At 40.6% G+C, this 8,783-nt stretch overlaps 1 pseudogene; it reads left to right on the forward strand.

The window, feature by feature from the left end:
• The first annotated feature begins 7,015 nt into the window (after window positions 1–7,015).
• On the forward strand, window positions 7,016–8,352 carry LOC109384953 (tubulin alpha-1A chain-like; annotated as a pseudogene).
• The last annotated feature ends 431 nt before the right edge of the window (window positions 8,353–8,783 follow it).

Raw genomic sequence — 8,783 nt, forward strand, 5'->3', positions numbered from 1 at the left:
TGCAGAGTATTGCTAACCAGAGATCACCCAAAATCTTGGCATTCGGAGTTTTTATTAGAAATCAGCCTCAAAGCCACAGCTGACCACCTAGGTGACTGACTTTAGTCTCCAGTCTCTCCAGAGGTTGAGCTGAATACCGTGGGGCCCAAGGCTCCCGTCATGCATCGCATGATTAGCACAGACCACTAGGTATGGCTAATAGGTTCCCACCCTAAGTCACACTATTAACCTAGACTTTCTGGCCTGGCCAACACTCTAGGTGAGCAAAGACACTCTTTCAGGAAGGTATTCCAAGGTTACCAAGATTAGTAAAGATTACCTCCTGGGGCCAGAGGCAGAGACCAAACTTTCTTTGGGCAAGGTTAATCCTTGGACTAGCTAATGATATTGAGCATCTTTTCATGTGCTTACTAGCCATTTGTGTATTTTCTTTGAAGAAATGTATATACAGATCTGTTGCTCATTTTAAAATTAGCTTGCCTTTTTATCATTGAATTGTAAGATTTCCCCCCCTCCCCCACTATATTCTAGATACAAGTCTCTTGTCAAATAAATGCTTTGCAAATATTTTCTCCCATTCTGTGCATTGGTGTTGTCTTTTCACTTTCTGGATGATTTCCTTAAAAGCAAAGAGTTTAACATTTTTGTGATATCTAATTGATCTATTTTATTTTGTTTCTTGTGCTTTTTAAGTTATAAATTTAATTTATTTAATAGATTGAAGACTGAGTGATCTCTTTCATTTTGAGTAAGTTTTATCAGTTTGTGTCTTTCAAAAACCTTTCATTTCATCTAAATTGTAAAATTTATGGGATCAGAATTTTTTGTAGGATTTCTTTATTATTTGTTTAATGCCTGTAGGATATATAGTGATATCCTCTTTTTAATACTTTTTTCTTGGTCAGTCTGATTAAAGGTTTATCCTTTTTTTTTTTTGCCCTAAACTTAATAGGAGATTTCCTTTTGCTTCAATATAAATTTATCTTTGTCTATTTTAGATACCACAGTTATTCTTTTTTCAGTATTGAGTAGTATAACAGAATCCAAATCCATAGATAAAGGAACTACTACTCATAGTTTCAAAGCTGAAATTGATAGTACATTTGTACCCAATCTGAGTGTCTCATGACAGCATGGGTTTTGAAGGCAGCTACAGGCCAGTAGTTTCCTTTCTCTTATGTGCCTTGGATATACTTGGGTGTAGTGTAAGTGCCTGATAGAAAGCTTTTGATTGCTGGGTCATCTTTTTCAAAAGACATCCATCTCAAATAGACATACTGAGCAGAATGACTCAGCTATCAGCAAAACACCCAAATAAAGAACTAGGTACGCCCTCACCCATAAAGGTTCATCTTTCAGAAGCCCAAGGTAACCTAGATAACTGATTGCTTGAATGACCCTAGAGAGCTGTTTGTCTCTTCCCATGCCCTAATTCCCCTACCCTTATGCCTTAAATTAGCCAAAAAAAGAGTGAACCTGTGAAACCCTAGTTATCTCATCCCCAGACTATAATAAAAGGCAGATCCCCAGGATCTCTCTCTCTCTCTCTCTCTCTCTCTCTCTCTCTGTTCCTGACCTCACTGTGTGACCTTTGGGCATGCCTATTACACTTCGGAACTTGTGAGTACTAAATTTTGTTCCTCAAAGTTCCCTGAGAGTTTTTGCTGAATTGCGTCTTGCAATTATAATAGAAACCACAAGGGCTGGTCTAGCCACAACATTGTCCCCAGTGGGGGAAATACCTGTAGGGCTCACTAGGTGTAATAACACAAGCCCAGGTGAAAGCCTTAGGCATTCTTAGTTGACAGCATCACCATCAACAGACGAGCAATGATACAACATTGGGTTAGCCCATAATATATGAGCGCTTATAGAGTTTGGGTCTATAAGACCTATATGTAGGTAACATGTTGAAATGTGCCAACAGTGTGATACTACTTACCAGCAGAAGGTCAGGTATAATTGCAAACATATGTCCTCCTAGTGACCTCTCTGACCCATGAGATAGGAACTGTGGGATTAATGACATTCCTCAAGAGCTTTGAGAAGAGCTTTGACAGCTCTATGGAGCCCCCAAACCTGAAATTTATATGAAAACATTTAATAGCTGAATCTGTACTGAGGGACAAATTAAGGTGATCCTGGAGAGAGTTTTTCTGTGTGAGATCCTAGATACTACTGTAGCTCTCTCACTTCCTGAAGTCACCAGAGTATTACCTTCATTTATTCTTTCTCAAATGTTCTTCCTTTCTTTATGTAGATCTAAGTTTCTGACCTATATTATCCTTTTCCCTGAAGAACTGCTTTTAACATTTCTTTCAAAGCAGGTCTACTGGTGACAAAATCCCTCAATTTTTGTTTGTCAGATAAAGTCTTTATGTCTCTTTCACTTTTGAAGGATAATTTTGCTAGATACAGAATTCTACATTGGTGATTTTTTTCTTTCAATACATTAAATATCTCATTTCACTCTTTTTGTTTGTGTGGTTTGTGAAAAGAAGTACAATGCAATTCTTATCCTTGTTCTTCTATAGTGTTGACATAAAGAAGTCCAAACCTATAGAGAATTTTTATAAAGAAATTATTTCAGCCAAACAGAAGATACATCTGGAAGCAAGATCTCAGCAGACTCAGAAAAATGCTTCTTAAAATGACAGTTTGCAGTTCCTCTTATGCATTTAGAATTAGGAGAGAAATGTAAGGGAAATTAAATGAAGGTGGGAGAAAGCAAGGTGGGAATTGGATTACAGGATAGTTAACAAGATTGTGTGCTCCCTTGAGGGTGGTTATGCCTCTAAGGGGTCTGAAAAATAAATTACTCTGGCATTTCAAAGGTGTGTTAACCTAGATGCACAAGAACAATGGACGGGGCTGGCTTAAGGCAAAGATAAGCCTTTTGCTAAAGAATTTATATGCCTGGGGCTTGAGCGATGACCCGCCCATTTAGGAATTTATAATCAGATCACCCTGTGAGGTTATTACTTTCCATAGAACCCCTTTTTCATCCACAATAGAAAGGTGTTACACTCCCCTTCTAGCTTCTTTCAAGATTTTCTCTTTGTCTTTGATTTTTCTACAGTTTGGATGTGATATGCCTACATGTAGGTTTTTTTGGTATTTGTCCTGTTTGGTATTCTCTGAGCTCCCTGGGTCTTTGATATGATGTCTGACATTAATTTTGGAAAATTCTTAGCCATTATTACTTTAAATATTTCTTCTGTTTCTTTCTGTCTTTCTTTTTCTTCTGTTATTCCCATTAAACCTATGTATACTTTCTCTGAGTGTCCCATAGTTCTTGAATATTTGTTCCTTTTTTTCCCTAGTCTTTTTTCTCTTTGCTTTTTAATTTGGGAAGTTTCTACTGATGTATCTTCAAGTTCTTTCCTCATCTGTGTCCAGTCTACTCATAAGCTCATCAAAGGCATTCTTCATTTCTGTTAGCCAGACATTATTTATCAGATATAAGGAACTGGTGTAAATATACCTTTAGTGTGAAGTTTTATGTTTATCTGTTTAAAAGGTCAGCATGTATATCTGCCTCTTCCCTAGGATGTAGAGGTATTTTTTTCTTATGTTCCCCCCAGCTCTAGCAGATCTACACCCATGCCCCAAGGGCAATAAATTGCTACTCCCCGTATGTTACTCAGGTTCCCTGAATGGTAAATTTTGCAATACAGTAATACTTGCCAAGAAGTTGGGGTTGCATTGACATTTTCTGAGAAGCTGACCTTTGAGGATCACTGTCTAGGGAGCTGTTAAGACTTGGTGGGAATTTACCTGTGGGATGTTATTGAAACTCACTTGGAAGCTGCTCTGTGGGGGGAGGCAGAGTTGGGGTGGGGGCAAGTCACTAAGAAATTGCCTTTTGGGGAGCCAGAAAAACTCACTGAAAAGGCACTCGAAGCCTGTCTAACTTGCTACTGGCAGTTGTGTGTAGCAGTGACAAGAATAAAACCAAACAAAATAAAAAGCACTTGAACCAGGAAGTGCTTTTCTGTACTTCCTCCTGCAGTGCTCCCCCACTGCCCTCTACTGACAAAGCTTAACATTGTGCAACCAGCAAAGGAAAAATGTTCACGGTATTACATCTTTATCTCTGGTATTACAACTCAGGGCAAAGTAGGGTGAACTTAGAGTGGAAAGGGAATAAGTGGATAACTGTCACAACTTCCCATTACTCATAGAATATATTACAATTCTTTACCAGGGTCCACAAGTCCCTGCAATGATCTACCCTTGACCTAATTCTTCAACCATATTAGTCTGCTACTCTGCCTACTTTACATAGCTCCAGCTGTTCTGTTATACGAACACTTCAAGCTCATCTTACCTTAGAGCCTTCTTCACCTTTGCATACCCCATGCTTGAAACAATCTCCCCTTATACTTTTATACAACTAGCTCTATTAATATTTGGGCTTTGTTAAATGCCACCTCCTCATTTGGGTTTTCTTGACCACATAATCTAAAATAGAGCTCAAATGTCTCTAATAACTCTGCTGTTTTTCTGTTTGGTTTCTTCATAGTACTTACCACTTTACTATGTTCTTTTGTCCTGTGGTCATAATATATGCCAAATGAGAGTAGGACCCTGATCCACATTACACACCAGCAATAAGTGTGCCTGGCATGTAGTAAGTGCTCAAAAAATAGTTGCCGAACGAATGAATGACTTTCATAGCTGAGAACACTGAGGCTCAGAGAGATAAAGGGACATCCCCAAAAACACATCCAACAAATGCCAGAGTCAGGATTCATCTCACGTTTGCCTGATATGGTCTTGAGAACAGAAAATGAGCATTAGGCAAAATCTGAATAAAATATGGATTTTAGTTAATAATCATGCATTAATTTTGGTTTGTAATTGTCACAAATGAACTATAGAAATGTAACATGTTAATAACAGAAAATTGAGTATGGGGTATATGGGAACAATCAGCAAATTTTATTATCTTAACAAATTTTCTGTGACTCTACAACTATTTTAAAATTAAAAACTTACTAAAGTAATGGATGGCTGAATGGGAGTAAATAGTCTTGTTTTGCAACCTTGGAAGAAAGAGGAAAATTCACATCGGCCTAAGCCCTGTAATCCTCTCTGGTATGGAAGAACATGGCATTTGGCTGGGAGAAGGGCTGAGCCAAGTAAGCGTGTCTAGCTTGTTTCTCCTCTATTGTTTCATGGCTCTTCCCAGGAAGAGCTATGGCTCTATAGAGCCATGTGTACTAGAAGATATGATTGACATTTCCTTGGTGTGGGGAAGGGGGTGGTGTGCGAACTCAAATGACCATAGCATCCAGTTATGTGTTCTAAATGAGTAAAACAAATTGGGCATAAGAAACATGGGAGCTCTGGGAATTACAGCAGATAGAAGAGACCAGTCTCAAGTGAAAGCACAGCTACTACTCAGTGCTGGATGATTTTGGCTATGCAGGAAAGTAAGCTCAGATGCCGTATTTTCTGATATTTCAAAAGAATCTATAAATCCAGATTTTAAAAAGTAATATGCAATAGTCTACTTTTTAAACATTGGCAACTATCTCAGAAAGTTTTCGTTAAACACGAAGCAAACCCAAACTGAATCACAGGAAATACTTATGCGAACATGTTCCTCACACTGCCAGTTTGCAACTACTCTCTATAAACGGGTCTCTGCTAACAAGGTGAGCCAATCTAGGGGAGTCAGACCTTTGTGTAGTGTAAAGCATGGAGTTTACTCAGTGTGCCCTGGTCTGTGACAGCATCAATCTGTGAGAGTAAATGTCTGAGCTTTTTCTAGAAAGTTTGGGACAATGTAGAGAAGAGACAGAGGGCATCAATGGTGAGTGTCATGAGCAAAGGTTGAGAATTAGAACATCATAGGATGTGTTTAGGGACCTGGATGATTGGAGTAAGGATTCATGAAGAGGAGAATTTATTGGGCTAGAAAGTTAGGTTGGAGCTAGATTATGATGGGCCTGGGCATTTGGACTTTATGCTGTTTGTAACTGATGACTAATCCCCATGTTCTCTTGAAGGAACATAGGGAAGAAATCGGGCTATACTGAGAAATTTGGCATTAACCTGGACTTACAGCCAAAAAGAGAAAGGCAGAGTAAATTAATATACTGAGCTTAGTTAGAATAATTGAGTTCAGGTGAGAGTGACCATTAATAACAATTAGCTAAGGCGTATGCACGAATATATCCTTGTGTAGTTATTTGATACATGCATAACCTTTCTAACGGACCTAGGTTGACCTAGCTGGGTCCAGTCAAAACAGCTCCGACTGGCACCACAGATTTCTACCAGTAAACAAATGCTGTAGTTTTTCTCATTCTCATTTCTCTCTTAGTATCTCTTAACCCTCAAGGATTATAGCATTGATTCAGAGCTGCTGAAATGGAGAGGCCCATGCCTGACCTGTGCCCACAGCTTATAGCAGTGACAGCTGATGTAAGATTAGGCCAGAGCCCGCTAGAAAACTTTCCTAATTATGGCATACAGTCAACAAAATGGAAAAGGTTTATTTGGTATGTGTGTGTGGTTTTTCCATCTCTTTCTGGCTGTCCCTTCCCACCCTCCTGCAGTCAGCCTTTCCCCTAAATTCTAGTTCATAATTTTTATTTGAAACTCTTCTAATTCCATTGAGCCACTAGATCAGCATATACCCCCCTAAACAACAGCATTATATTTCAAACCCTTATTGTTGTAATGCTGGCATTTTAATAGCCCAAGAGAGACTGAAATAACTACCCCTACCTCACCACCATCACCAAGGAGAGCAAATATTATTTCTAGGATTTCTGATAAGTCCCTTGTAGTGGTGAAAGCACAAAAACCAGAGGCCAAGAAACTGGCAGCTACATATTTTAAGTAAGATATTACTAATGGTTGCCTGGTCCTTTCTAATGATTAATTAAAACTGGTGTTTTGAGGGTTCTCTTATATCGACTGCCTACACATCCTGCTTTAAGAAGAAACAACTTCTCCTCTTCCTCTCAGCCATCTGCCCAGCAGCTGCAAAGCAGCAACAATGCATGAGTGCCTCTCCATGCACATCGGCCAGGCTGGTGTCCAGATCAGCAATGCCTGTTGGGAGCTCTACTGCCTGGAACATGGCATCCAGCCCGATGGCTAGATGCCAAGTGACAAGACCATTGGAGGAGGAGATGACTCCTTCACCACCTTCTTCAGTGTGACAGGCACTGGCAAACATGTGCCCGGGCCAGTGTTGTAGACCTGGAACCCACAGTCATTGATGAAGTTTGCACTGGCACCTACTGCCAGCTCTTCCACCCCAAGCAGCTCATCACAGGCAAGGAAGATGCCAATAACTATGCCCAGGGGGCAGTACACCATTAGCAAGGGGATCACTGACCTTGTCTTGGACTGAATTCGTAAGCTGGCCGACCAATCAATGCACAGGTCTTCAGAGCTTCCTGGTTTCCCACAGCTTTGGTGGGGGAACTGGCTCTGGGTTCACCTCCCTGCTGGTGGAACATCTCTCTGTTGATTATGGCAAGAAATGAAACCTGGAGTTCTCCATTTACCTAGTCCCTGGGATTTCTGCAGCTGTAGTTGAGCCCTACAACTCCATCCTCACCACCCACACCACCCTGGAGCACTCTGATTGTGCCTTCATGGTTGACAACGAGGTCATCTATGACATCTGTCATAGAAACCTTGATATTGAGCACCAAACTTATACTAACCTGAATAGGTTGATAGGTCAAATTGTGTCCTCTATCACTGCTTCCCTCAGATTTGAAGGAACCTTGAAGGTTGACCTGACTAAATTCCAGACCAACCAGGTGCCCTATCCCTGCCACATATGCGCCTGTCATCTCTGCTGAGAAAGTCTATCATGAGCAACTTACTGTAGCAGAGATCACCAATGCATGCTTTGAACCAACCAGCCAGATGGTGAAATGTGACCCTCACCATCTAAGTACGTGGCTTGCTGCCTGTGGTACCATGGTGACGTGGTTCCCAAAGATGTCAGTGCCGCCGTTGCTACCATCAAGACCAAGCGTACCATCCAGCATGTGGACTGGTGCCCCACTGGCTTCAAAGTTGGCATTAATTACCAGCCTCCCACTGTGGTACCACCTGGTGGAGACCTGGCCAAAGTACAGCGAGCTGTGTGTGTGTGCGCAGAGAACACTGCAGCTGTTGTGGGCTTGTCTGGACCACAAGTATCACCTGTTGTATGCCAAGTGTGCCTTTGTTTACTGGTACGTGGGTGAGGGCATGGAGGAAGGAGAGTTTTCTGAGGCCCGTGAGGACATGGCCGCTCTTGAGAAGTATTATGAAGAGGTTGGTGTGGACTCTGTTGAGGGAAAGATTGAGGAAGAAGGAGAGGAATACTAAAGTTAAAATGTCACAAAGGTGCTGCTTTTACAGGGAAGCTTCATCTGTTTCAAACATTGAAAAGTTGTGGTCTGATCAGTTAATTAGTATGTAGCAGTGTATACTCTTATATACAATTACTGGCTTCTCCTTTAAAACACAACACTTTGTTACAGACCCAACCTGTCCATTTCTCTGATGGGTTTGAACAAAGTATTCCCTATCTTAAAAATAAATATAAAGTTGGTGTTTTTGTTGCTTCCTCCCATTGGTTCTAGTTCTGCCCAGTGAGGCAACTCAGAGCAGTTCTAATCTCATTTTTAGTTTATGAAAGAGCATGTATTAATAACAGTAACTATTAGCAAACTTGATAAAGTTGTAACCGAATAGTGTAAATCCCAAGCGGAGTCCTTTCCAATCAATTGCTCACTTCCCAAATAAGTAAACTGAGG

This window comes from Hipposideros armiger, unplaced genomic scaffold (assembly GCF_001890085.2).
Source record: "Hipposideros armiger isolate ML-2016 unplaced genomic scaffold, ASM189008v1 scaffold_106, whole genome shotgun sequence".
NCBI classification, from domain to species: Eukaryota; Metazoa; Chordata; class Mammalia; order Chiroptera; family Hipposideridae; genus Hipposideros; species Hipposideros armiger.